This window comes from Dermacentor silvarum, chromosome 10 (assembly GCF_013339745.2).
Source record: "Dermacentor silvarum isolate Dsil-2018 chromosome 10, BIME_Dsil_1.4, whole genome shotgun sequence".
Taxonomy (NCBI): Eukaryota; Metazoa; Arthropoda; class Arachnida; order Ixodida; family Ixodidae; genus Dermacentor; species Dermacentor silvarum.
The window spans coordinates 121,839,561-121,864,992 of record NC_051163.1 but is presented as its reverse complement, the minus strand read 5'-3'; the positions used below and the strand labels follow the sequence as shown (position 1 = coordinate 121,864,992).

Below are 25,432 nucleotides of genomic sequence, written 5' to 3'. Positions count from 1 at the left end.
ACCGAAGATACGTCATAGGTGTTGCCCCAGCACTTTGGGTGTCCAATCCCATCGTGAAGCCACCAAGCCAAGGGACATGAAAAGTAAACATGGCTGCTCGGGCCGGCGCTGGGTGGCAGTTCAGAACGCATGATACGGGAACGGTCCCACAGTTGCGACGCAACAGCGGGGTTACCAAAGCATTGGGTCCTATGGGAGCTATGCCGGGACCAGCCAAAATTGACGTTAACAGCCAGGAAAACGCAGCACCCGGGAATGTAACAACGGGGCTCTACTGTACTATTTTGCACAAAAGCAGTGCAGAAGCTGCAATTCTCGTCATCTCGTAACTGATTAACACTTGCAGCAGTGAAGCTGTGCGACTTCGCAATACGGCCGGGGCATCTGCCTTCATCGGATACACACTTCTCACTACAGTGCACACATCCTAGTTATTTTTTCGCCAGTGAGCCAGCAGAGTGTCTGTCCATCGTGATGTGTAGCCAGCGCTCTTCATCCTCGACAGCTTCCACCGTGTTTGTGACATTGCGTGCGCAGCCATTGCACTGAGTCCAAATGAAATTACTGTTTGCTGCAACCACTGTGGCCGAAAGCACGGTCACTATCGGCACAATCATAGATGACAACTATGTAGTTGTGAAGGCATGCGGCCGACGCGCACACTGAGTCGCAACGAAACTATTGTTTGCCACAACTACTACGGACAGAATGGCGGTCGTTATCAATGTGATCATGGACGGCGACCATGCAGTTCTGAAGGCACGTGCCAATGAAGTGCTATGCACATTGGTAAATGCAAGAATAAAGGCTATAAAAGCAGAAATAGACAAGAAGCATTCCTGTCGTTCACATACTATTTCTGCTGATGACTGGTGATGTGGATTCTGTCGCTTCGTTTCTGTTTGATGCTAGCGCCGTTTTCGCTCTATTGCGACGCACATCTGCGGCACTCCTCGCTTGCTCGGAGAGTTGTCCAAATTAATCGATGTGAAGCCAAATACGTCCGAATTAATGAGTTTAATGCATATGTAACGCATATGCCTGCCGAGACCACAGGACAAGTCCGAATTATCTGATTTTTGAAATTAACGAGGGCCGACTAATAGTGGTTGCCGAGATAATTAATAATTGCCTTTTATTGTTTGCTGAAACAATTAAAATTGACCTGCTAAAGCGAAAGTTGTAACAAACATATAGTTGGATACTACAGTGCATAAGGATAGCAACGCTGCAAGCAGATTAGAAATTGAACAATAATACGTCATTTTACAGCTCAATGAAGTTATGTGTTCACATTATCAATAATAAGAGCAAATGTAGATGTAAATAAAAAAATTTTTGGAAGCTGAAAATTAAAAATATGCTCTCAGCGTTGCCCTGCCAACAAATTTAGCTTTGGGCTGCAAAAAAAATAATAGCTCTAGCTGTCCTAGGTCCAAAGATATCGATGCAGCAAACAAGCAAAGTGACCAAAAACCTTGTTTTGAGAAAAATGAGAAAAAAGAAAACAAACTTTACTGAGTGCAATACAGTAAGGCTATTTGCATGTTTACATTCAGAAGTGACTAGTAAGCCCCATAGCAATCTGCTTGCAGCACTTCAAGCATAATGCATTTAACTTCATATAGCAAAATAAAAAAATAAATAAAAAGGTGTCGTTTGTTGATTACCGGAGCACCGCATTTCGCGCGCAGCGAGATTGTTCACGAGGGATGGGTTGCACGTTTAGTCGACGCGGCATCAGCGTAGATCGCGCGCGAGATGAATATCTTTAATCGCAAAAAATGCCACTGCCGTTTGCCAATTACCGGTACTCCGTGTGTCGTGCACAGCGAGATAGTTCACGGCTAAAACGGCGTGCACGCGTGAACGGCGGCCGCTGCTCACGCGCCGCGAACTCCGCGCCGACGCGGCATCGTCGCAGATTGTACACGAGATAACTATCTCTAAGGCGAGACCGCTGTCCCGTTCACCCTTCCCACTGCGGCACCGTAACCTGTGCTTTACACAAGACAGCGGAGTATTTATAGAATCGAGGCTTACGATAACGAAGCGCGTCGCCAGCTAGCGCATCCGAGCCAGCCACGGCGGCATCAGCGTGGCGGCTTCAGGGTGCGCGAGAAAATGCGATTTTCGCTTGGTAGTCGGTGTAAAAGCAGCCTCGCAGTTTTTTCTGAAGTCTTCACCTGCTCCAAATCGTCAGGCTGCAGTAATTGTGCTCGAATGCCGCATGAACACAGGCCGCTGTCAGTACTGCTTTCATCTGCTAAGCCTATTTCGCATTCACGGGGGGAGGCTTCGGCGGCGCTCAGCACGGCTGGCCGCCGTGCCGAGCGCATCTTTCAAAGCTACTGCGCACTTTCGAAAGTTAACACCCCTCGTTTCTTCCGTTCGCGGCATCTAGAAAACCGAATTTGACATCGTTTCGTGCCGAGTTTCGCACGCCTGAGCGGCCCGAGCAGACGACGGCGAAAATCCGCCAATGGCATGGCGTGCTTACGGTCACGCGCCTCAGTCGACGAATGGAATTGCGCATCGGGACAACTTTTTTGCGGGCTATTTCTTCGTAGCCATTCAGCGCACAGAGTAGCGGTGGCGCGAAAACTAAACGAGAAGATTAAGAAGGTTTTACAGTAGCAGGTTCTTGCTTTCTGTGCCTTGTTGCCGCTTCCTGCTTGCGTGCTAACCGTATGAAGTCAAGATCGGTCCATTTCATGTCGCTGTGGCCAGAACTGAACTACACTGAACTCGAGAGACCAAAATCAGCGCCATATCCGCCCAGTGTGCCGATACGGCGCTCAGGCTGGATGGCCCACAGGTAGGGGTATACGTGAACGAACCTCTCGGCTGCAGGTAAGCTCTGCGCTGAACTAAGTCAACACACGCTCTAGCTCAACACTGGTAGACACAAGGGCTGACGATCATGCACTTCAACTTTGGAAGTATGTTTCCATTCATATTCAGCGCGATTCAGTGGGTATAAAAGTGCAGCTGCTGCGGCAATCGCTTGTCGGTGCAGTGTTTTCACTTTGCGGCCGATTTCACGTAGACTGGCCGATGACAGTCTGCAAACTGTTTTTGTTGACGTCGACTTCATGAAAGCCTGTCACACTGCAACAACTCGCTGTTGTCAGTCACGTCGGCAGCGTTGTTGGCCTAGTGTGGCAGAGTGCCTCTCATCAGAACAGTCTGCTGATGCCTCTCATTAGAACAGTTTCTGATTAGTCGGCCTATCATAGACGTTGCTGTTTAGGCGTTTTCTTGTCGGTGTCCGGTCGGCCTAGTGTGACCGGTCCTTATCTAGACCATTGTCATGCTATTGCTAAGATAGACAAAAGTACAGTCAATACATGCACCGAATGTTCAACTACTCAATTGACTAGGCTTCGCCAGTTTCGGTTTGAGGAGGTGCCAGTGACATGGCCGAAAACCATGCTGGGGACATATAAAATTGGAAATATCACTGTTTCTTCTTGACTCATTTGCATACGGTTATGCAGTTGAAGTCTGAATTATCACATGATGTGCTGTAAGGTGTCTGATATTTCGGTCGTCCTTATGCAGTCGACTTTCGTTAAGTTTACCCTGGCGTGACTGGCAAAATTGATAAATTATCCTGTGGGTCGAAGTAAACAAGATGTATTGTAAGGAAGAAGAAGTGCGTCGTGTAGAGCTCCGCAGCAGAATCACCAGCGCTACTGTAGTGGGGCTCGTGCACGACGCTGTTCCTGCTGTGCCTGGCGAAACCTACACTGTTGTGTCTTCCTGTCGGCGTCCTTCGTGCCGTCCACAGCCGTGCTAGACTTCCTTGTCATAATTGGTGGAGGTTTGCTGGGTCTCCTGTAATCCTGGAATTGCGCAGCCGAATCCTCCCTGCCATCATGACCTCCGCAAGCGCCACGAGCGTACCACCACCTGCTCCCCAGTCCTCCGTATGCCCCGGCACACTCCGTCAGCGGGACCCTCCCATCTTTAGCGGTGCTGATGACCACGACGTTGATGACTGGCTATCATCATACGAACGTGTCAGTCTTAACAACAAATGGGATGACACCACGAAATTGACCACCGTCCCTTTTTACCTTACCGGAATTGCCCACTTGTGGTTTCGCAACCACGAAAGCGAAGTCCCAAGCTGGACTGTGTTCAAGACAAAGTTCAGCGAGGTCTTCGGCCGCCCTGCTGTTCAAAAGCTTCATGCCGAAGAGCGTCTGCAGTCACGTTCTCAGCAGCCTGGTGAGACCTTTACAAGCTACATTGAAGATGTCATCGCTTTCTGCAAACGCGTCGATGCATCCATGACTGAGGGCAATAAAATCAAGCATATCCTGAAGGGCATCGACGAGGATGCGTTTCAGATGCTGATTTCAAAGAGCCCCTCGACTGTTGGCCAAGTTATTGAACTCTGCCAAAGCTATGACGAGCTCCGCCGTCAACGCCTCCTCACCCGCCGTCCTGTTCCCCATCAGGAATCGTTGTCCGGCTTGACCTCTCCTCTTCACGATTCCAACCTCCTCTCGCAGATCAAGGCTTTCGTCCGGGAAGAAGTTGCTCGCCAGCTCTCCCTTATCTCCAACCCGCCGGAGTCCAGTTCATCCCTTAGTCCGACCCTACGACACGTCATAGAAGAGCAAGTGTCCGAGGTCCTTCCTCTGGAGCGGGCGCCTCAACTCACCGCCCCCCTGACTTACGCCGACGCCGTCGCACGACCATGCCCACCGACGTTCCGGGCTCCGCCTCCGATGCCTAGCCCTCTTTTTACTTCCCCGCCACCACGACCTCCAGTCCATCGAGCAATTAATCCCTGGCGCACAGCGGACAATCGGCCCATCTGCTATTCGTGTAGTATTCCCGGACACGTTGCACGCCTGTGCCGCCGCCGTCCACTTCATCCACATGACGACCCACGCACAGCAGCATACGACCATCCGTTGTCTTACGCTCCAGACCGCGATTTACCTCTTCCCCGCCCTATCCTTCGCCCAGTTTCTGACCGCCGTTCTCCTTCCCCTCGTCGTCGCTCGCTCTCCCCGATGCGTCGACGTCCCTCTACCGCTGACACGGAAAACTAAGTGGCGCAGTTCCCGAGGCAAGAACTGCGTCATCGTCGCAACGCTCAAGCCCTCTTCTTTCGCCGCCCAACGTTATTGATGTCGCTGTTGAAGGTGTCTCTGTGCTTGCCCTCGTTGACACAGGTGCCGCCATATCTGTGATTGCCGAAAAACTATGCCGCTCAATACGAAAAGTTACGACGCCTTTCTTCGGTCCATTACTCCGCACGGCCACAGCACAGCATGTCCAGCCGCTGGCTGCGTGCACCGCCAGACTTGAAATTCAAGGAGTGCTCTACATCGTCGAGTTCGTTGTTCTTCCCCACTGTTCCCACGATATTATTTTAGGTTGGGATTTTCTCTCTCGTCACCAAGCTGTTATTGATTGCTCCCGTGCAGAAGTCGCCTTCTCTTCGCTTGGCAATGCCATATCTGACGACGTTTCGCTTTCTTGCACCAAGTTATCCCTCACTGACGACATCCAGATACCTCCGCACGCATCCGTTCTGGCACCTGTATCCTGTTCCATTGCCTCCGACTCTACCGTACTCTTCACACCTTCCACTGCTTTCGTTCGTCGCCACATCTCACCACTCCCAACCGCGCTGCTTGGCCTTCAAGCAGTTGCGACTCACCTTCCTGTCTACAACCACTTCACATGCCCGATTACGTTGCTTCGCGGTGAATCTCTCGGCACTGTGGAGCCTTACGACACCATTACCGCTTTGGAACTTCCTAATGGATCGTCCCAGGTCAACACCCTCTCCGGTTGTCCCGTACCTGCCACATCGCCTGAAGACGTTTTCAGTCACGTCGTCGACAACGCCTTAAACCCCAAGCAGCGCCATGACCTCCTCCGTCTCCTCGACAAATTTCGCCCTGCTTTTGACAGCCATAGAACTTCTCTGGGTCGAACGACGACTGTATGCCACCGGATTGACACCGGTGCTCACTCACCGCTACGGCAGCGACCATACCGCGTATCTTCGCCAGAACGACGCGTCATTGATGAGCAAGTAGGTGAAATGCTCAAGTGTGGCGTCATTGAACCATCTGACAGTCCATGGGCATCGCCAGTTGTTTTAGTTAAAAAGAAGGATGGCTCGATCCGCTTTTGCGTGGACTACCGTCGCCTAAACAAAATAACCCGAAAGGATGTTTATCCATTGCCACGGATTGATGACGCCTTAGACTGCTTACAAGGTGCAGAGTTCTTTTCCTCCCTCGATCTACGCTCTGGTTATTGGCAGGTGCCTATGGCTGCAGACCATAAGCCCAAAACAGCTTTCATCACACCAGATGGCTTATACGAATTTCGTGTGATGCCATTCGGCCTTTGAAACGCGCCCGCGACTTTTGAGCGGATGATGGATACTATTCTTCGAAGCCTCAAATGGAACACGTGCTTGTGTTATTTGGACGATGTAGTAGTGTTTGCACCAGATTTTCCTACTCACCTTGATCGCTTGGAGCAGGTTTTACGCTGTCTCAGTGACGCTGGCCTCCAACTCAACCTGAAAAAATGTCACTTTGGGGCACGGAAGCTGACAATTCTCGGACATGTCGTGTCGAAGGACGGCGTTCTCCCCGATGCCACAAAGCTCCATGCTGTTACAGAATTCCCAAGGCCAACGTCTTAAAGACTTGCGTAGTTTCATTGGCCTCTGCTCGTACTTCCGCTTCATTCGAAATTTCGCTTCGATTATGGCACCGCTGACAGAGCTACTTAAGGGAGATACCAATCTTTCCGCGTGGTCCCTGGCTTGCGACGAGGCCTTCGCGACGCTACGTCGCCTGCTTACAACACCACCGGTACTGCGCCATTTTGATCCAACTGCTCCCACGGAAATCTATACGAATGCTAGCGGCGTTGGTCTTGGCGCTGTGCTGGCCCAGCGAAAGCCCGGCTACCAAGAATATGTCGTTGCTTACGCGAGCCGCACTCTTACGAAAGCCGAAGCAAATTATTCAGTAACGGAGAAAGAATGTCTAGCGATCATCTGGGCCATTACAAAATTTCGTCCATACCTGTACGGCCGGTCCTTCGATGTTGTCACCCATCACCACGCATTTTGCTGGTTGTCGTCCCTCAAGGATCCCTGCAGCCGCCTAGCCCGGTGGGCGCTGAGGCTCCAAGAGTACGACATCCGGGTTGTCTACCGCTCAGGCAAGAAGCATGCCGATGCCGATGCTCTTTCGCGCTCGCCTGTCCACACCGACATTGTCAGTGTCTCCGTCCTAGACGACCCACTTCCCTCATTCGCTTCTGTCGACATGGCTTTGGAGCAGCGCAAGGACTCCTGGATTTCATCTTTGATAGATTACATCTCTGATTCACCTGAATGCCCACCATCCCACGCACTACGCCGGCAAGCTTCGCACTTCGCCATCCGCGACGGCATCGTCTATCGCCGTCACTACAGTTTCGACGGCCGCAAATGGCTGCTTGTAATACCCCGGCAGCTCCGCACCGATGTATGCGCCGCTTTCCACGCCGACCCTCAGTGTGCACACGCTGGTCTCTTCAAGACCTACACCAGACTATGTCATAGGTTTTATTGGTGCGGTATGTACACATTTGTGCAAAAGTACATTCGCTCTTGCACAGAATGTCAACGCCGCAAGCCTGATCCTTGCCGCTCTTCTGGACCAATGCAACCTTTGCCGTGCCCGTCACGACCCTTTGACCGGGTTGGAATAGACCTATATGGGCCTCTTCCATACACAGCTGCTGGCAATCGCTGGGTCATTGTAGCTATAGACCACCTCACGAGGTATGCCGAAACGGCCGCTCCACCAGCCGCGACGGCTCGTGACGTTGCCTCCTTCCTGCTTCAACGCTTCGTTCTACGTCACGGCGCTCCCCGCGAACTACTGAGCGACCGCGGCCGCGTGTTTCTCGCCGATGTCCTTCAAGAACTTCTCACTGAGTGTCGCATTATTCATCGCTGTACCACCGCATATCACCCGCAAACAAATGGATTGACAGAACGCTTTAACCAAACTCTTGGCGACATGCTTTCGATGTATGTTGCCTCCAACCACACCAACTGGGACATCATCCTTCCCTATGTCACGTACGCCTACAATACGGCACCCCAGGCAACGACGGGCTTTTCTCCCTTCTTTCTTCTGTATGGCCGAGAACCGTCATTTCCTATTGACACTATTCTTCCTTACCGTCCCGACTTATCAGAGGGTACACCGGTTTCAGAAGCCGCCCGGTATGCAGAAGAATGTCGGTAACTAGCTTGCTCCCTTACAACGCAAGAACAAGCGCTACAGAAATTTCGTCATGACGACGGGAGCCCCCACTCCCAGTTTTCGCCTGACGCTCTCGTTTGGTTGTGGGTGCCTCCTACTTCGACATCAGGTGTCTCCTCCAAGTTTGTATCCCGATACCATGGACCCTACCGGGTTCTGCAGCAAACTTCTCCGGTGAACTACGTCATCGAACCTCTGACGCCCCCTACGGACCTGCGTCGCCGAGGCCGCGAGACTGTCCACGTCGATCGGCTCAAGCCGTATCACGAGCCCTTCGTCCTCACGACGCCTTAGGCCTCCTGTGCGGCTCCGTCTTCCGCGAGGGGGGAAGATGTAAGGAAGAAGTGCGTCGTGTAGAGCTCCGCAGCCGAATCGCCAGCGCTACTGTAGTGGGGCTCGTGCTCGACGCTGTTCCTGCTGTGCCTGGCGAAACCTACGCTGTTGTCTTCCTGTCGGCGTCCTTCGTGCCGTCCACAGCCGTGCTAGACTTCCTTGTCATAGTATAAAAAATGTCACAACTCACCGCCAATTCATTGGGAGTATTCGGCAGAATCTAGTGTTAAAATTATACTAAAGCTCCTTAAACAATGTAGAAATCTAATGCGCACCTGAATTATTTGTGTTACAGAATGGCTGGCGGTTTCCTAATTTGCCGCTGTGCAAAAGTGTTATGCTGTAAAAGCATACAAATGCCGTGAAGACAGTTTTGGGTTCATATCCGATTGCACAGCGCAGGCAATATTCAGCCCAGTTTTCTTTAAAAAAAAAAGGTGCACATTAGAATTAAGGAAATATCGTAATCAGACATTGTAAGCTACGATTAATGCTTGGAAAATCTTCCTAGGGCAGGCCAAAAACAGGCGTTCTTGAAGGGACATACAGTCGAATCTGGTTAATTCAAACTTCCGGTTAATGTGAACTGACTCTGGGGTCCCGTCAAAGTTATATGTATTCCAATGGGTGAAAACGTCCGGTAATTTGAACGTGCATGCATTTGTGACAGTTAATTCGAACATACCGTGCTCCGACAATGCTGTCAGCAGCGCGCCAAATCACACGGCGGCACCTCCGACCAGCATTGCACCGAACCCGCCATAGAGCAAAAGCTTAAGAGAGACCCCTCAATGCCGCGCATGAAAAAGAAAAAGAAAACCGAGGCAGAAATTTCACTTTCTCTCAAATGGCTAGGTCGTCGTTGCTGCATCGCGGAGGAACACACATGTGCGGGCCTACGCCTCAGCCATGCGGGGAAAATGACAGTGAACCCTTCTCTTTTCTGCTTCCTGTATTTTCTGGTCATGTGTTGACCTTGAACGCTGCGGCTGCAGCGCAGAGGGAAGCAGCGGCAGAGGTCCAGTCCGGCCGACAAAATTGCCCACGCAAGCCAATGCTCGCTTCCCGATAATGGCAGAAAACAAACCTTCAGGGAGCGGGCTAAGCTGGCGGAGGGCACACACCGAGACAGTCGAAGGTGAGGGAGTTGAGAGAGAGGGCGAGGGGAGCCACTGAAGCGGTGGAGTTGCTGAGGCCAAATCCGCTTCCCTCCCACCCTCCTCCCGCACCTTCGATGGTCTCCGCGCGCGCCCACCACCAGCTTAGCCCGCACCCTGAAGTTTCGTTTTCTGCCGTTATCGGGCCGCAAATGTTGGCCGGCGGGGGCATTTTCATGGTCCTCGTTCGCTGTGTGCTTTCGGGCCACGATATTTCATGACTTGCACCGTTCATGCATCGTGCTGTAGTGCGCGAATACTTCAAGAATAAGTCCTTCTTTTTAAGGGGAGATGTGGGTCGAAAAGTCAGTTTTCTAAAAAATAACTTTTCTGCTTTAAGTTGCATTGTCATCTTTGGTCTATAAACTTTTATTTTTGTAAACATCAAGCCGAAATTCGCATGAGAAGTCGCCTAAAAATGCGCTAAAGTGAGCGGCGGTGACTCTAGAATTCACCAAAAGTTGCGAAAGTTCGCGCCGTTTGCATCATTCCTATGCGGTGCCGTGTTCTCTCCACGTTTTCTTGAGATGACAAGCCCAAAAAAGTGCAGTTTTGACATCCGGAAGTATAGAACTTAACACAAGTACCAAGGAAAACTACGTAGGCCACTTCGAAAAACGACAGCCAGGAACGATGCCCGCGACTGTCCGACGTAGGCTAGGCCTACAGCCGTCACAGGTTACCGCGACAGTGGTTCTGAAATCAACGCTGCTGTGGAGTTCATCAGTGCATCACAGAAGAAGATGGAATTCTTTCAAAAGTGAGCCAAGGCTGGCTGGTGCCTCAGCTCACTCACCGTCCGAGAAGCAGCTGAGAAGCGCAAAGGACTTTCGTCCTACCTAGAGCTACGCTGCGAAAATTCTGAGTGCCCTGAATCTGTGCTTTCATTCACGCATTTTTCGAAGCGGATCAACTCAGCCAGCCTGTGCGGTGACCCCGAGGCGAACATTTGTTATGACGGCGGGAGCTCACGCGACGGCTTCGCCGTAAACGTGAACGCTGTTTTGGCAATGTGTGCTATAGGTGCAGGACATGACCAGCTTTCGCGATTTTGTGGGATCATCGGCCTACCAAAACCACTGCATCACAAGACATTCCATGGTATGGCCAAGAAGCTCCATGGTGCTGCTATGGAGGCTGTTAGCCAAAACTTGGAACAGGCACGAAGGGCCACGAAGGACACTGTTGGCGGCGGTGATGTGCCGGTAATGTGCGACGGCACTTGGCAAAAAAGGGGCCACGTAAGCCACAACGGAGTGGGCCCAGCTGTGTCCCTGGACACAGGTCTCTGCCTGGACTTTGAGGTCCTTTCAAATTACTGCCTTGCTTGCCACAAGGACATAGGTGATGATGAAGAGATATGCGAAGCCTTCCGTCATCCTGTATGTGAAAAAAACACTGTTCATTCCATGCAATGGAAACAGAAGCAGCAGTGCGCATATGGCAGAGGACATTGTCATACGAGACCCCACTGCGCTTCACAAATTTGAGTGATGGCGACAGCAAGGCCTACACTGCCGTCTGTGGGTCAGAAGTGTATGGCGGTACTGTCATAAAAAAGACTAGTGCACCAACCACATTGCAAAATGCTTAGGCACTGCTCTGCGAAAAATGACTATGCCACTGCCACAAGGTGAAAAGCTAAAAGTCACAGCCATCCAGAAACTGCAGACATATGATCAAATAGCTATCACAAATAACAAGGGCAGTGACCGCAGTATGTGCACTGCTATATGGGCTTCTTATTTTCATTGTTGCTCCAGTGATGGCACTAGTAGGCACAAATTTTGCCCTGCTGGACCAGATTCGTGGTGTATCCAATGGGCGCCACAACGAAGATTTTCTGATTCCCCATCAGCTGCCCATAGAAAGTAATACATAACAAGTCCCTTCATGACGAAGGCGTTTTACTCGGTATTTCCGCTTCAACGAACTTTTCGAGAACGAAACTGGGACTGAATTGAAATTGGAACTGCCGCGTAGTCAAATTAGAAGGCCCTTCCAAAGCTGTGACGATCGTACATCCGCTTGAACGAGGTTTTCGTGAACGAAATAAATTCAAAGTACCAGTTTCAACCACTGCAATCCATAGGCACGCGTGGTCATCACACGCCTGCGCGAGACTGCAGGGGATCACCGCAATCGCTGCGGTTTTCTGTGGTGTGTGTCCGGTCGAAATGGCTACGCCAACCAAAAAGTGTAAATTGCTCTCTCTCGAGGAGAAGGCACATATGATCGCTGAGGCAGAAAGCGGAAGGAAAGAATCTCGCAGTTTCGTCCGAAAGGCGAAACATCGATTGCGATAGCAGATTAGTAGACAGCTATACGAACTACGCATTACATGGCAGGTCATGTAATGCGTAGGATGGATAACCGGTGGACCATTAGGGTTACAGAATGGATACCAAGAGAAGGGAAGCGCAGTCGAGGACGGCAGAAAACCAGGTGGGGTGATGAAGTTAGGAAATTCGCAGGCGCAAGTTGGAATACGCTAGCGCAAGATGGGGGTAATTGGAGATCGCAGGGAGAGGCCTTCGTCCTGCGGTGGACATAAATATAGGCTGCTGCTGATGATGATGATACGAACTACGGATAGTAGCTTTATTGGCTGTCATCATCATCATCAGCCTATATTTATGTCCACTGCCGGACGAAGGCCTCTCCCTGCGATCTCCAATTGCCCCTGTCTTGCGCTAGCGTATTCCAACTTGCGCCTGCGAATTTCCTAACCTCATCATCCCACCTGCCTTTCTGCCGTCCTCGACTGCGCTTCCCTTCTCTTGGTATCCATTCTGTAACCCTAATGGTCCACCGGTTATCCATCCTACGCATTACATGGCCTGCCCAGCTCCATTTCTTCCGCTTAATGTCAACTAGAATATCGTCTACCCCCGTTTGTTCTCTGATCCACACCGCTCTCTTCCTGTCTCTTAACGTTACTCCTAAGATTTTTCGTTCCATTGCTCTTTGTGCGGTCCTTAACTTGTTCTCGAGCTTCTTTGTTAAGGGGGGACGCGGCTTTCGCATCGCGAAAAATGGCTAAAAAATAGATTTTTTGAAAATCACATTTTCAGTTTCTGTAACTCCTATTCTATCTGATTCCGAAATATCATCACTGAAAACCAAGTAGAAGTGCTCTAAAAAAATTGTTGTATCAGCCAAGGTGCCGAAAAATTCCGCGGAAATTGCGAAAAAACGGCGTTTTTCAAGCCACGATATCTTCGGAACGGCGCAGCCGAGCGCCGCCATCTTGGTCTCGTTGGAAAGCGCATTTCTCCGTCTTCAAATCTGCCGCTTCAGCTATCTCCTCCATACAGAAACAAGCACACAAAAAGCAAATGATTGAAGGTCGTGCCGGAGCCACCGATTAGCCGCGCCCGCCACGTGACTCCAGCGCGGTTCGCCATTGGTTCGGTGCTCGCTCCGTGATGGCGTCGTCTGCTCCGCTTGTTGCGGTGTCCTCGCGAGCTCTGGACAGTTTCCGTAATTTCGACGAGTGTTAAAGCGGGCGCTACGTGGACATAGCACTAGTGTGGCCGATCCCGCTTTTTGTGGACGTCTCAAACCCGCGGCTAAGCATTCCGAGCATCGGTGACGCGGACTTCGCGACCGAGCTTCGGGCACGGAATGCTCGGACACGCGGCTAAGCCTCTCGCGCGTAGGCGTCTCCGACTCGGCGATGAAGCACATCGCGCGCGGACTTCTCGGATCCTTGCCTAAGCATTTCGTGCGTTAGCGCCTCCGACTGCGCGACTAAGCAAATCGAGCGTCGACTCTCGAGCCCGCGGCTACGCATTCCGCGCGTCGGCACATCGCTCAACAAGTGTCGACTTCTCGGACCTCGCGGCTAGGCACTTCGCGCGTCGGCACCGCAAGCGTCGACTCCTCGAGCCCGCGGTTAGACATTTCGCGCGTCGGCACCTCGGACTGTGCGACTAAGCTAATCGAGCATCGACTCCTCGAGCCCGCGGCTTGGCATTTCGCGCGTCGGCACATCGCTCATCGAGTGTCGACTCCTCGGACCCGCGGCCTAGGCACTTCGCGCGTCGGCACCTCGAGCGTCGACTCCTCGAGCCCGCGGCTAGGCATTTCGCCTGTCGGCACATCGCTCATGGCGTGTCGACACCTCGAGCGTCTATTCCTCGGACCCGCGGCTAGGCATTTCGCGCGTCGGCACCTTGGACTGCGCGATTGAGCTTACCGAGCGTTTGGACCCGCGACCAGGCATTTCGCGCATCGGCACCTCGGACTGCGCGACTAAGCTCGTCGAGCGTCTATTCCGCGGACCCGCGACCAGGCATTTCGCACATCGGTACCTCGGACCCGCGACTTAGCACATCGCGCGCCGACTCTGTTATCGTAATGCTACGATATCTCGTAACAATACCTATCATACCACCCCTTTAATTCATAAAGAGAACCTCATCATGAGCTCTATTCACTAGACCACTTGGGCTGGCACAGACACCTGGCTGCAGAAGTGAGGCATGATACAAAAGTACAGGCTAGAAAGCACCTAGCAGCTGCATTGCTGGCTATCTATCAGTGGCTCTCCTAACATCCATAGCTATTGTCAATGGAAGATGATCCAGAACGCTGCTGAGAGCCTTCATTCAGTAACATGGTCGATTCTACCAAAAGAAAACAATGCCTCACTGACTGTACTAGAGACTGCTATCAATGAGGCAGTCTGCAGGTACAACGCTAGAACTACTGTATATTTATGCCCACATAGTTCTGCACCTCACTTGGTTTGAAACCCAGGCACCATGCTCTTTGTAGAGCAGCAGTAAAGAATGCCATACAAACATGAAAAACGCAGAACAAAGGCACAGCAGACCAGAGGCCACATGTCCAAGAAGCCCCACATCACAAAACACATCAAAGATTACAAATTTGATGCGTTTTAGAGAATTGAAGAGAAGGTGAAACTTTGAGAGCCGTTTTCTCAAAACTGTTTTTTCGCCTTTCTGCTCAGTTTCTGGAGCTGATTTCTTCGTTACCGTTTAGCCTATTTTGATTCTGTATTTTTTGTCAAGTTCCTTGGACTACAGTGCAGGTCGAGACAGTCTCGCATTTTTATCTTGACTTTTTATAAATTTATGGCGTGGCTATTCGTTCACCCCGAAAGTGTACTTGGTGCAAAGGTAACTTGAAAAATGACTATCTAAAAAATTTGTGTTGCGAAAAAAAAAAAGTAAGACTGTCACGACCTTCAGCACGCATTGAGCTATGCAGTCAATACTCAACGAGCCTTCCATCATGGTTTTTAAGTTCCCCAGGCCCTCCAGAAAGTTAAAGAGAGAAAAATTCTGCTCAATAAAATGTTCTCAAGGTATCACTCTGAAACTTTTATGGAAGTATCAGGGAGACATTCTAAACATTTGTGCCAATTTTCATCAAAATCCATGAAGAAATCAGGAAGTTGATTTTCAAAGCCACGTCCCCCCTTAAATGTTCCCAACTTTCTCTCTTATGAAAGCTCAATAACTACATATTGTAATTTTAAGAAAAGCTTGTGTGCGCAGTGCTGTGCAGTCATGTTTTGCCCATTGGCCACTGTCATGCCATTGCTATAGACAGAGAAAAGTACAGTGAAAGCGTGCACCAAATTTTCATCTCCTGTTAACATGGAGAGGTTTACCGCTTCCCATTATCAGAATGACCAGAGATTCAAAACTTTCATTGGGTAGTTCTTCTCTCACTTCATCGTGGCCTGCACCGGCACAGACAGCAAGGGTGTATCTGGCTACTTATTCTTAGTGACAAAAATATTAAAAATTCACCGACGATTACGATACTCCCTAACGCGAAATTTGAGCGCAGCTCTATACATGTGTTCATTGTGTGGTACACTGACTGGAGTGGACTGTCTGCCTCGTGCGGTACGCTGCAAACAGAGCAAAGCATGGTGCGGCTGCCTCGTAAAACCTGGAGATCGTGAGAGCCAGCGCATGGGTGACACGTGGGCGCAATTCACAGCAGCAGCCACCGACAGACTTCACAGATGTCGCGCACTACTCTGGTACCATCTCGTAGCCATCGTTGCCACACTATGCTTTTCTTCTCACCCTTTCGCCATACTGGCTCATTGTTCCACTACACCTTCCACTTTGCTTTCTTCCTTGCGGCTTTCATTCCCCGCTGCGCTCCGCATTTGCTCATTCATTCTTTGCTGCGTTCGTTCGCTCGGTTATGCCGACGCTTGCTGTAGGAACGGGAGCAAAGTGAGCCAAGACTTTTTTACAGTGTAGACTGCTTATAACATAAGTCACCGGAGTTGCAAATATCCACACTATAAGCGGACTCCAGGCGCATTTCTAGCTGCCGTAGCTGTTGCCGCGAGGTTCCGTATAAAGTCCAAGGGCAACAAAATCGTCGCCGCGCGCTGTATGCTATGTGTGAGTGAAAGCGTGCGAGTGTGAGCCGGTGATCGCGTCGCAATCTTGCGCACGCATGGGAGGAAAGCGGGAAGGAAGTGCACTGTCTTCCGCCGCGCGCAAGGCTCGAGGGGGGGGGGGGGGGGTGCGTTTACTCTGAGCACGCACGCCTGCCCGCAGGGGTTGCTGTATCTTGAAATCCATCTGCGATGAGGGCACAGTCCACCGTGCACTGTGTTTTCGCGGCTTAGTTCACTGTGATGCGAGCGACAGCACAAAGGTCAATTCGCTCACTGCTGCTGCCGCGCTTCCTCACCATAGCGTTCTGACAGCAAGTTTCCACTGTCATCGAGTGAGATGTGTTCATGTTCGCTTGTGCATGCGTGACACCATGCTTGTTGATGCTCAGAGTGCCGCAGCGATGGACGTGCTTTCGCGCACTCCCGCCATTGCATCATTCTGCCTGCTCCTCGCGAGGCATTCTGGGATGCGTGGCCGGCGTGGCTTGGTGCGCCGGGCGAAAAATATGAACGGAGCTATTCATGCACCAGCAACGTTGGAACACGCCCGACGGCACGAGATGCACCGGTTGTGCGGCTGCCGGCGCGAGACACGCTGGCAGCCACACTGTAACCGGTATTTCGTCTCCCGCAACTGCACTATAAGCGATACGTGTATACATGGAGTGCTGTGAGAAAATTAATGGGAGTCTGAAAAGACCGTACTATATCCGGTCCTGCACTATAAGCGCTTACGTTATAAGTGGTCTATACTGTATGACTTTAAGCAAGAAACACTGGATGCACGAGACAAGCACAGCGTGATGCAAAAGTGCTTGTCAGCTTGCTCACCCGGGCTCAGCTTCACCGGCAACTGCTGGAGTGACTAGGCTATGGACAAGGCCAGAAGCGTCGTTTCACTACTTTTGGTTTCGAGGAGGGGCTGGCAATGTAATTTAGTAATCATTTAATAAGTTCCAAGGTTTTATGGCCCAAGCCACTCTGGAGGGCGCTCCGGATTTTAACCACATGGGGTTCTTTAACGTGCACCTAAATCTATGCAGTTGAGCGCTCTTGCATTTCGTTCCAATCAAAATGTGGCTGCTGCGACTGGGATTAAACACATGACCTTAAGCCCAGCGGCACAACACCATAGGTGCCGTGGCGGGTTGCTGGCAATGTAGGAAAACAAAAATCGTGCTCATTGTGGCGCCCAGGTTTTCACACAGTCATTCAGCCATAGACCAAAAGATCGACAGGCGAACTGTAGGGCATTTCAAATTACGGTCATCTCTATACATCACCTATATGAGGGCTAGTGGCAACGCCATGACTACGTTCGGCAACTGCAATTGATTTGGAAAGTTTACTTTGTTTACAATCCAGCAAATAAACTAACAAACAAAACCTCGTAAAATAGACACCTCCTAGTAAATGCCACTTTATGGCATGTTCCACAACTGCTCTCCATCAGCTGTTGAGGTCGCACTTTGTTCTCTCGATGGCTCGTCGATGATCGCCAGCCCTCATTGGTGTGATAGGAACTACTGTATCACCTGCCAAATTTTACTAGTTGCTATAATTTGTATTGCCATCTAAGAACTAGATTGCTGGAACTGTGGCACTGCTGTTTCCAATTTAAGCTAATCAATTCAGCTTTGCATAATGAGGCTGCAGGTGATATCAAGGCTAAGAATTATGAGAAAAAATATTTAGCCTTGTTATTCTAATTAACATGTTCACTGCGGCAGCACTTTGTAAAGACTAAATTTCTGTGCATCATGACCCACTGGTGAGTAACTTGTCACATTCCTCAGGTGCATCTTGACCCACCGGTTGTGAGAGTTGTGCTCCTTTTAAACTTTCTCAAGGCGGAGAGAAATGGCGCCCCAGCGCGTCAGATTAGAAGCAACAACAATTTTTCGTCTCTGCCAGTACCTAACAAAGATGCCGCTTGTGCACTGCAGGAAAGCCCTGCATAGCCGCACAGTGGGAATAACTGCCGTGACCCACCGGCGACCCACGCCATAGTGAACAAGTTAAAAACAATGCTTGTCAGTCAAATGGCATGAGTCTATATGCGCTGATATATTAATTTCACGATACCGAATGTGTTTTCACATTCACGAGTGCATAAGTCGGATACCTCATTCTTTGGCACCCGAGGTCAACACTATGTTGCTACTTTATGAAGTTCACTCCTTTTCGGAACTCAGACTGGTACAGGTTGCCTGGCATTGTCAGAAGCTGTAATTCTGTGGATATGCATCTCTGAGTGCCTAACATGACAATATTTTTTACTGATTGATTGATACGTGGTTGACTAACTGCTTGATGGATTGGTTGATGGAGTTGAAGGCTCCGAAGCAACACAAGGCCTACGACTTTGGGAGATGCTGGAGCATGGAGCTATGGAATAACTTCAACCACCTAGGGTTCCTTAACCCTTTTAAGATCGTTTTCGCCATATGCAACCGCCCAGGGTAGATTTTTTTTATTGCAGATTTAAATTCTTCAGACGTGCCTATTTCGAAAAAAAATTTACCGTAATTTCTCCAGGATGACCGTAAAGTGAGAAAAAAAAATTTTTGCGTTAGTATATATATGTATACTGTTTATTCATGAATAAGAACAATAAAAATAGCAAATAAACTTATAAGAATTAAAAATTTGATGCATATTCCGTAAGTCTCAAATGTTCCTGCACTAATATTTTTTCAGCGTCCATAGCGTAATCGAACTGCGTAGGTGAGCACACTCAAGAAAACTGTGTGGTTGTGTGCCCGTCAGAAAAGCAAAACGTGGACAAACTTCCGCTAATCCTTCATCTTATCGCCAACCAGAGGCAATCAGTTTTTGCGAGTCTCCAAAGAAGGAAACGCATGCACGGCAGCATCCTTCGTATGCGCACCCCTGTGAGCAATAAATGAACGAGTAACAGGCTTTGAGCGATTAGTAACGAGATAGCCATCAGTTTTGCGAGTGCAAGAAGCCAAAACCGCCCGCGTAACAAAGCCGAAACCAACGCACGCTCGCCAATGCGCGAGCAGTAGGTAGTACACGCACCGCAGCAGACAATATATACAACGAAAACCGAAAGAGAGGCGCCCTGTATTCCCGCATAGTGGTAGCACATGCCAGGCAAGAAAAAGTTAGGAAATTGGCACGCTTTTTAAACGTACAGACGGCGCCGTAAATATACGGCATCGACCATTTTGTACTTGTTCGCGGTGCCGTATATTTACGTCATTGAGCCTGAAAGGGTTAACATGTGCACACGTGGCTCAGTATACAGAGCACTTCTCGACATCCTGCCCCCACCCCAAAATTAAAATTAAGTTCTCGAGCTTTACGTGCCCCAACCACAATTCGATTGTGAAGCACGCCATAGTGGGGAACTCGGGATTAATTTGGCTACCTGGGGTTCTTCAACGTGCTCCTAAATTTAGGTACATGTGCATTTTTGCATTCTGCCCCAATCGAAACGTGGCCGCTGTGGCTAGGATCGAACCCGTACAGCCTCAAGCTCAGCAGCACAATGCCAGAGCCACTGAGCTACCACCATAGCAGGTCCTACCTCCACCAGAATGCAGCCATCAGGGCAAGGAATCCAACCTGGGACCTTACTTTCAGCGGCAGAATGTCACAGCCGCTGAGCCATTGAAGACGGGTATATAATGCATGAACTGCTGGCACAACACTCACATCCAAAAGGGTCTTGCTGCTCGAGGTGTTTCGCTCCAATAATGCGAATGATGGTGGCCAAGGCTGGCATGCTTTGGCACGGAAGAAGCTTGGCACTTGGCACGTCCTTCTGCAGCTCCCTGCACGCCACATTAGGTGCACATTCAGTACACGGTATTTGTCGAAGGCAGAGAACTGTGAACACATACGCAGTGCAGTGCCTTTCTGTCCTTGCACACTATCCACACAGAAGTAGGATGAATGTAGATCCCGAAACACTAGTTTAGAGGGCAATGCCCTAGATTTCGAAGCCTTATGAAGTTGTTCTGAGAGCAACAAATTATGAAAATTAATTGACGGCTGCAATTCATGAACATAATGCGGAAAAAGGTTGGAATGCATTGAGCATGTTTCGTTAGAAGGTTGCAGCATTGCTCCAGAGGCCAACATGACAGTAGTTCCCTTAGGCTTAATAAACAGCAAACCAAACAGTGGATATGATAAACTGCTGCATGTGTACAATCGAGGGCATTTGGTCCAGATGGCATTTCCAATAGGCTTTTGAAAAATCTGGACGATGATTCTATAACGTATTTAACTGAGTATTTCAATGAACTCTGGAAAAACGGTGATTATCCGAAGGAATGGCGAATTGCTAACACAATTCTTATTCCCAAACCAGGCAAGCAACTCAATCTAGATAACCTAAGGCCCATATCGTTAACATCATGTCTGGGCAAAACCATGGAGCATGTCATACTTAATAGACTGACTAAGTATGTAGAGAACAGAAATGTTCTTCCGCATAACCTGATCGGTTTCCGTCCTGGACTTTCGACTCAAGATGCAATGCTTTTAATCAAACATCACCTTATTCTTGCTAGCCCGCTACATACGAGAGCTCTCCTAGGCCTAGATGTAGAAAAGCCTTTGATCGCATCAAACACAAGGCTATATTGGATATCCTCTCGGAGATGGGATTGGGTAAGCGATTGCACAATATAGTCAAAGCCTTTCTCGGTTGCCGTTCTGCTTGTCTCAGGTTAGGCGAACTCCAATCGACAACCCTGGAACTTGGGAATCGTGGGACACCACAAGGGTCTGTCCTATCTCCCATGTTATTTAATTTGGCAATGTCAAAAGTGGCTCGAGGTCTCGCGCAGATTGAAGGTATCCACTTTGCAATATATGCAGATGATGTAACAATCTGGAGTGCTGAAGGTAATATGGGACAAACAGAGACCAAACTACAGGAAAGAATTTATGTGGTGGAAACCATACTTGAGGGTATGGGACTGAACTGCTCTGCTAAAAATCAGAACTATTGGTACTACGGAGCAGTAAGCGTGGGCGCAAGCCGAACGGATATATCCCAGAGGAAGAACCCCGCATTGACATATACGCCAAGAATGGAGAGCCAATCAGGCAGGTGGAGACTATTAGGGTGCTAGGCCTTCTCCTGGAAGCGAATGGATCTAATCGCAGGATGATACAACATATCTCTAAGAAGTCTGAAGAAGTCATTAGACTTCTGCGTAGAATTACAAATAAGCATAAGGGGCTAGGAGAAGACAGTGCCATAAGATTGGTACATGCATTCGCATTTTGCCACTTCTCGTACGTGGCAGGCATGCTACAATGGACACAGGCTGATAAGAACAAGCTAAACGCTTTAATCAGACGACTTATAAAGGCTACACTAGGACTTCCCATCAGCACTGCCAATGATAGATTATTGCGCCTAGGGCTGCATAACACGCTAGAAGAGATAGCTGAGGCTCAACAGGTGGCCCACCAAGAGAGACTAATGAGGACACGACCTGGAAGGGCGCTACTTGAAGAAATAGGCGTAGAAAGTAACAACCAAACCAACAAAGGAGAATTATTAACAGAATTGCAAGCGGGACTACGAGAAAAAATTAAGACCACCCCGTTCCCTAGGAACATGCACCCGACACATAACCTCGAGAGACGGAAGGCAAGAGCCAAGGCACTCCTTCAAGCCATAGATCAACATAAGCAGCAGGCGGTATTCGTTGACGCTGCCTGGGTTAAAAATAAGGATGCGTATACCTCCGTTGTTGTAGACACTCAAGGTAACATACGGGATGCCATCACCGTCTATACAAAGGACCCAACAGTAGCAGAACAAGTAGCCATCGCCTTAGCCATCCGGGCAAATCGGTGGACACATATTTACAGTGACTCTAGAACAGCCATACGCAACTTTACTAACGGATATGTGACACGGATAGCAACCAAGTTACTAGACAAGGTCAACAGTGAGAGGATCGAAATTCGCTGGTTTCCTGCACATCTGGGGGTGGTGGACGGAACTCGGAGAAACCTCAATGAGGTGGCAAATGAAGCAGCACGAGGACTTTCTAGCCGTGCTCTTCAAGACCGAGCAGCTTACACTTCACATGGGGAACACAGGGATCGATTATTAACATATAACGAAATCACGAAACATTATTATTTAAGCAGACGGGAATACCCATTGCCACACGGTAAACTTTGCAGAGCCCAAGCGGTCACATTACGTTTGCTACAGACAAGGACATACCCAAGTCCATATTTTATTAACAAGATCTATCCGGAGAGGGAAATTCAAACCAATTGTAATAAATGCAATGGCATCATTACTCTTGACCATATGCTTTGGCAGTGCCCCGCGGCTTTCGCAGACTGTGACAAGGAAGAAGAATGGTGGCGGCAAATGCTACGAAGTGAATCACTCTCTGACCAATTACGGGCAGTCCAGAAGGCCCGCGATGTGGCTGAAGGGCTCGGCCTGACAGTCCCAACGTGGGAGCGGGCCGCGTCAACCCAGGGTTGACCTTCAGGACTCAATAAAGTTCTCCATACCATACCATACAATCGAGGGATTTGTAGCACTTAGTCTTCAATTTTGTGCTCTTGCCAGTTGCTTGGCTTATCAGCGCTTTGTGGTTGTGATGGTGGAGAAATGCAAGTCTTTGATTTTGTTGAACACTTTTCATCAGATGCAAGTGTAAAGAAAATGTTTTGTTTCTAATAAGCACCCGCTCCTTTCCAGCGATGAGCATTGTACAAAATCAGAGGCTTGCAGCACTTTGCCGTCATGCTCAAGACACGCTCATTCGTTGAGCTTGCCGAGAACATCAGAACGGGACATAAAGCTACAAATTCATTAACTTGACTGCAAATGTGCAGCAATTCATTGCGGCGCCAGTGAGATGGCACAGCATGTACCAAAAGCTGGAAGAATAAACTGTTTCTGCTAGAAGAATGAATATGCACTTTTTTTCATTTGTTTTGGCATTGTTCAGCAGTTGCACTGCTGTTGCATTTGCTTCAGTTTACTTGTTTGGCAATGTTGGCTATGAGGGCAGACAACAGTTGTAACAACGTAATGGTTCTAACAAAGTAATTGTAGTTCTCCATCAACAGTGTTCAGCTGGAAAAACGGCTCTTCACTCTGTTGCAGACGTTAAACATTATAAAGTGAGTCAGCTATCTCCCCTGTTGTTTCTATTATACACTTGTATAGGTTTCCTGTATTTACTACTTGGATGTCTATCGGAATAGATGCTCAGTTGTTGGTTGGTCTCTGCTATTTCATGTTACTGTCTCTAGTGTTCATCTCTAGTGCCACTTCAACGTCATGCCAAGCCAAAAATGCCCTACCTGGCGTCAAGTGGCTGGCGGTAGAACAGCCGCAGCAGGAACCGCCGCGCTTGCCCCGGCTCGAAAGTGGTTGGCAGAAGACAGTAGCGGCCACGCTGCAGGCTACACTCGAGGAACACACCGCTGTGCGCGCACATACTCCGAGCTGCACACCTTTGGCTTGATTACGTGCACCCGGAACTGCCGGTTCACCTCCATCTGTGCCAAACAGGAGCCAGCACCCGACAATCTTTACGGAAGGTATTAAAGCAGAATGAAACTATTGTTATCGCACAGTACAGTTGACTTCAGTTAATTTGAACCTGACGAGACCAACGAATTTGATCTAATTATCCGGTGGGTCAAACTAAACGAGATGCAGCAAAAAACGCCAAAACACACTGCTGATTCATTTGGCAGTGTTTGCCAGACTCTAACATGCCCCCCGAATCAGACGCACGCCCACTTTCTGTGTGTCCAAAGTTGTAAATTCAGATTTTTTAGCAAGAGAAATTGTTGCACAATGGTGCCCGGTTTTTTAAAGTCAGCTTCGCCACACGTTTTTTTAAAAGTAAGCTTCGCGGTAGTACATACATGTTATGCGACAAATCATTATAACCGTAATCGGACATTGTGAGGAACGGTTATTGCTTGAAAATCTTCCTAGGGCGGGCTGAAAACAGCCATTTTCGACAAGAGATGACGTGTGCTCAACTCACGGTCCCCTTAACTCCACTGCGACAAATGCTGCCACTAAAGAGGTCGCTATTGAGGTCAGCATAGGGTCGACAAGTGCATGCCGACTGGTCACGTTTGAATAATCCGGCAAAGGCCAATTTTAGGATCGAAAAAACAAAAGCTTGGACCCATAGACATGTATGGGCGCCGGCCAGGACCTTCGGCCAGGATCGAATTAACCACAAATCAAATCAACCGGAGTCGAATTAACAGAAGTCTAGTATAGTAGTAAACTATTCTGTAAGTGCCAACTTGCCCAAGTTAACAATGTGCAAGATCTAGCCGTGGCAAGATAGATAGTATTTCCAATACTTTTAGCAGCTGAATAAGAAATGTGAGATGTAGGAGACGCAAGACATGACAAAGTGCTGCCTGTGGGATTTCACATGTACATTTTAAAGGGACCATGATAAAACCCAACTAGTATTCTCAGTTTATCATTGCAATTTAGAGTAGAGTGGCCTGTATGATAATACACATAAAATAACTGGGCTCTCAGAGCACACTTAAGTGGAAATTTCAAAATAAAATTTCTGCCTTTAATGGGTCTCTGAAACAATTTTGGTCGCATGCCTGGGCACAGAGGGTATCTCTCAGGGAACACTTTCTTACAAGGACTTCGTGTCAGCATGCTATAATCAAACAGATACAAGCGGTTAAACATTGCCCTTCACTCAACTTTTACCCCCATCTTGTTTGCTTTGTGTACTCTGTTTGACTAAAGATGCTAGAAGGAAAACAATGTCCATTTCCTTAGCCTTTGTGAACAAGGTCCCGAAATGCCACAAAATTTGTTTTTGTTCTCTGTGGCAAGTGCTCGTTTACCTTTAACAAAAAATGAAAACACAGATATTTTTCCTTCGTCGGCTTTCATTTTGCAATGTTCCTCGCTGTCGTCAGGTCACCGACGTGTGTCGAGAATGTTACGGAAACCACACAGGCTTCCCTCACACCCGACTATGTCATTGAAATCGCACGCAATCCTCTCCTGCGTTCTTCTCACCTGCATGACGTGAATGCCGATGGCGAAGTGCCCCGTGGGTCCCTCAGCACTCGCGCTGTCCTGCACCAGGTAGGCCAGCACAACCACCGTCCCACCTTCCACGACATCCAGGCGGGTACTGCGTGCCACCACACTTTGCGCTGCAAGGCTTGATGATGGCTCCATGCAGAGATGA

The 25,432-nt window shown here is 49.2% G+C and overlaps 1 long non-coding RNA gene across 1 annotated transcript; it reads right to left on the bottom strand.

Moving 5' to 3' along the window:
- Positions 1–19,889: 19,889 nt before the first annotated feature.
- LOC125940633 (uncharacterized) lies at positions 19,890–25,366 on the bottom strand. The gene is made up of 3 exons (XR_007463831.1): positions 25,258–25,366; positions 23,538–23,735; positions 19,890–20,008 (listed from the first exon to the last, which is right to left on the bottom strand). It is a non-coding gene; the product is annotated as an uncharacterized LOC125940633 (long non-coding RNA).
- Positions 25,367–25,432: the final 66 nt, after the last annotated feature.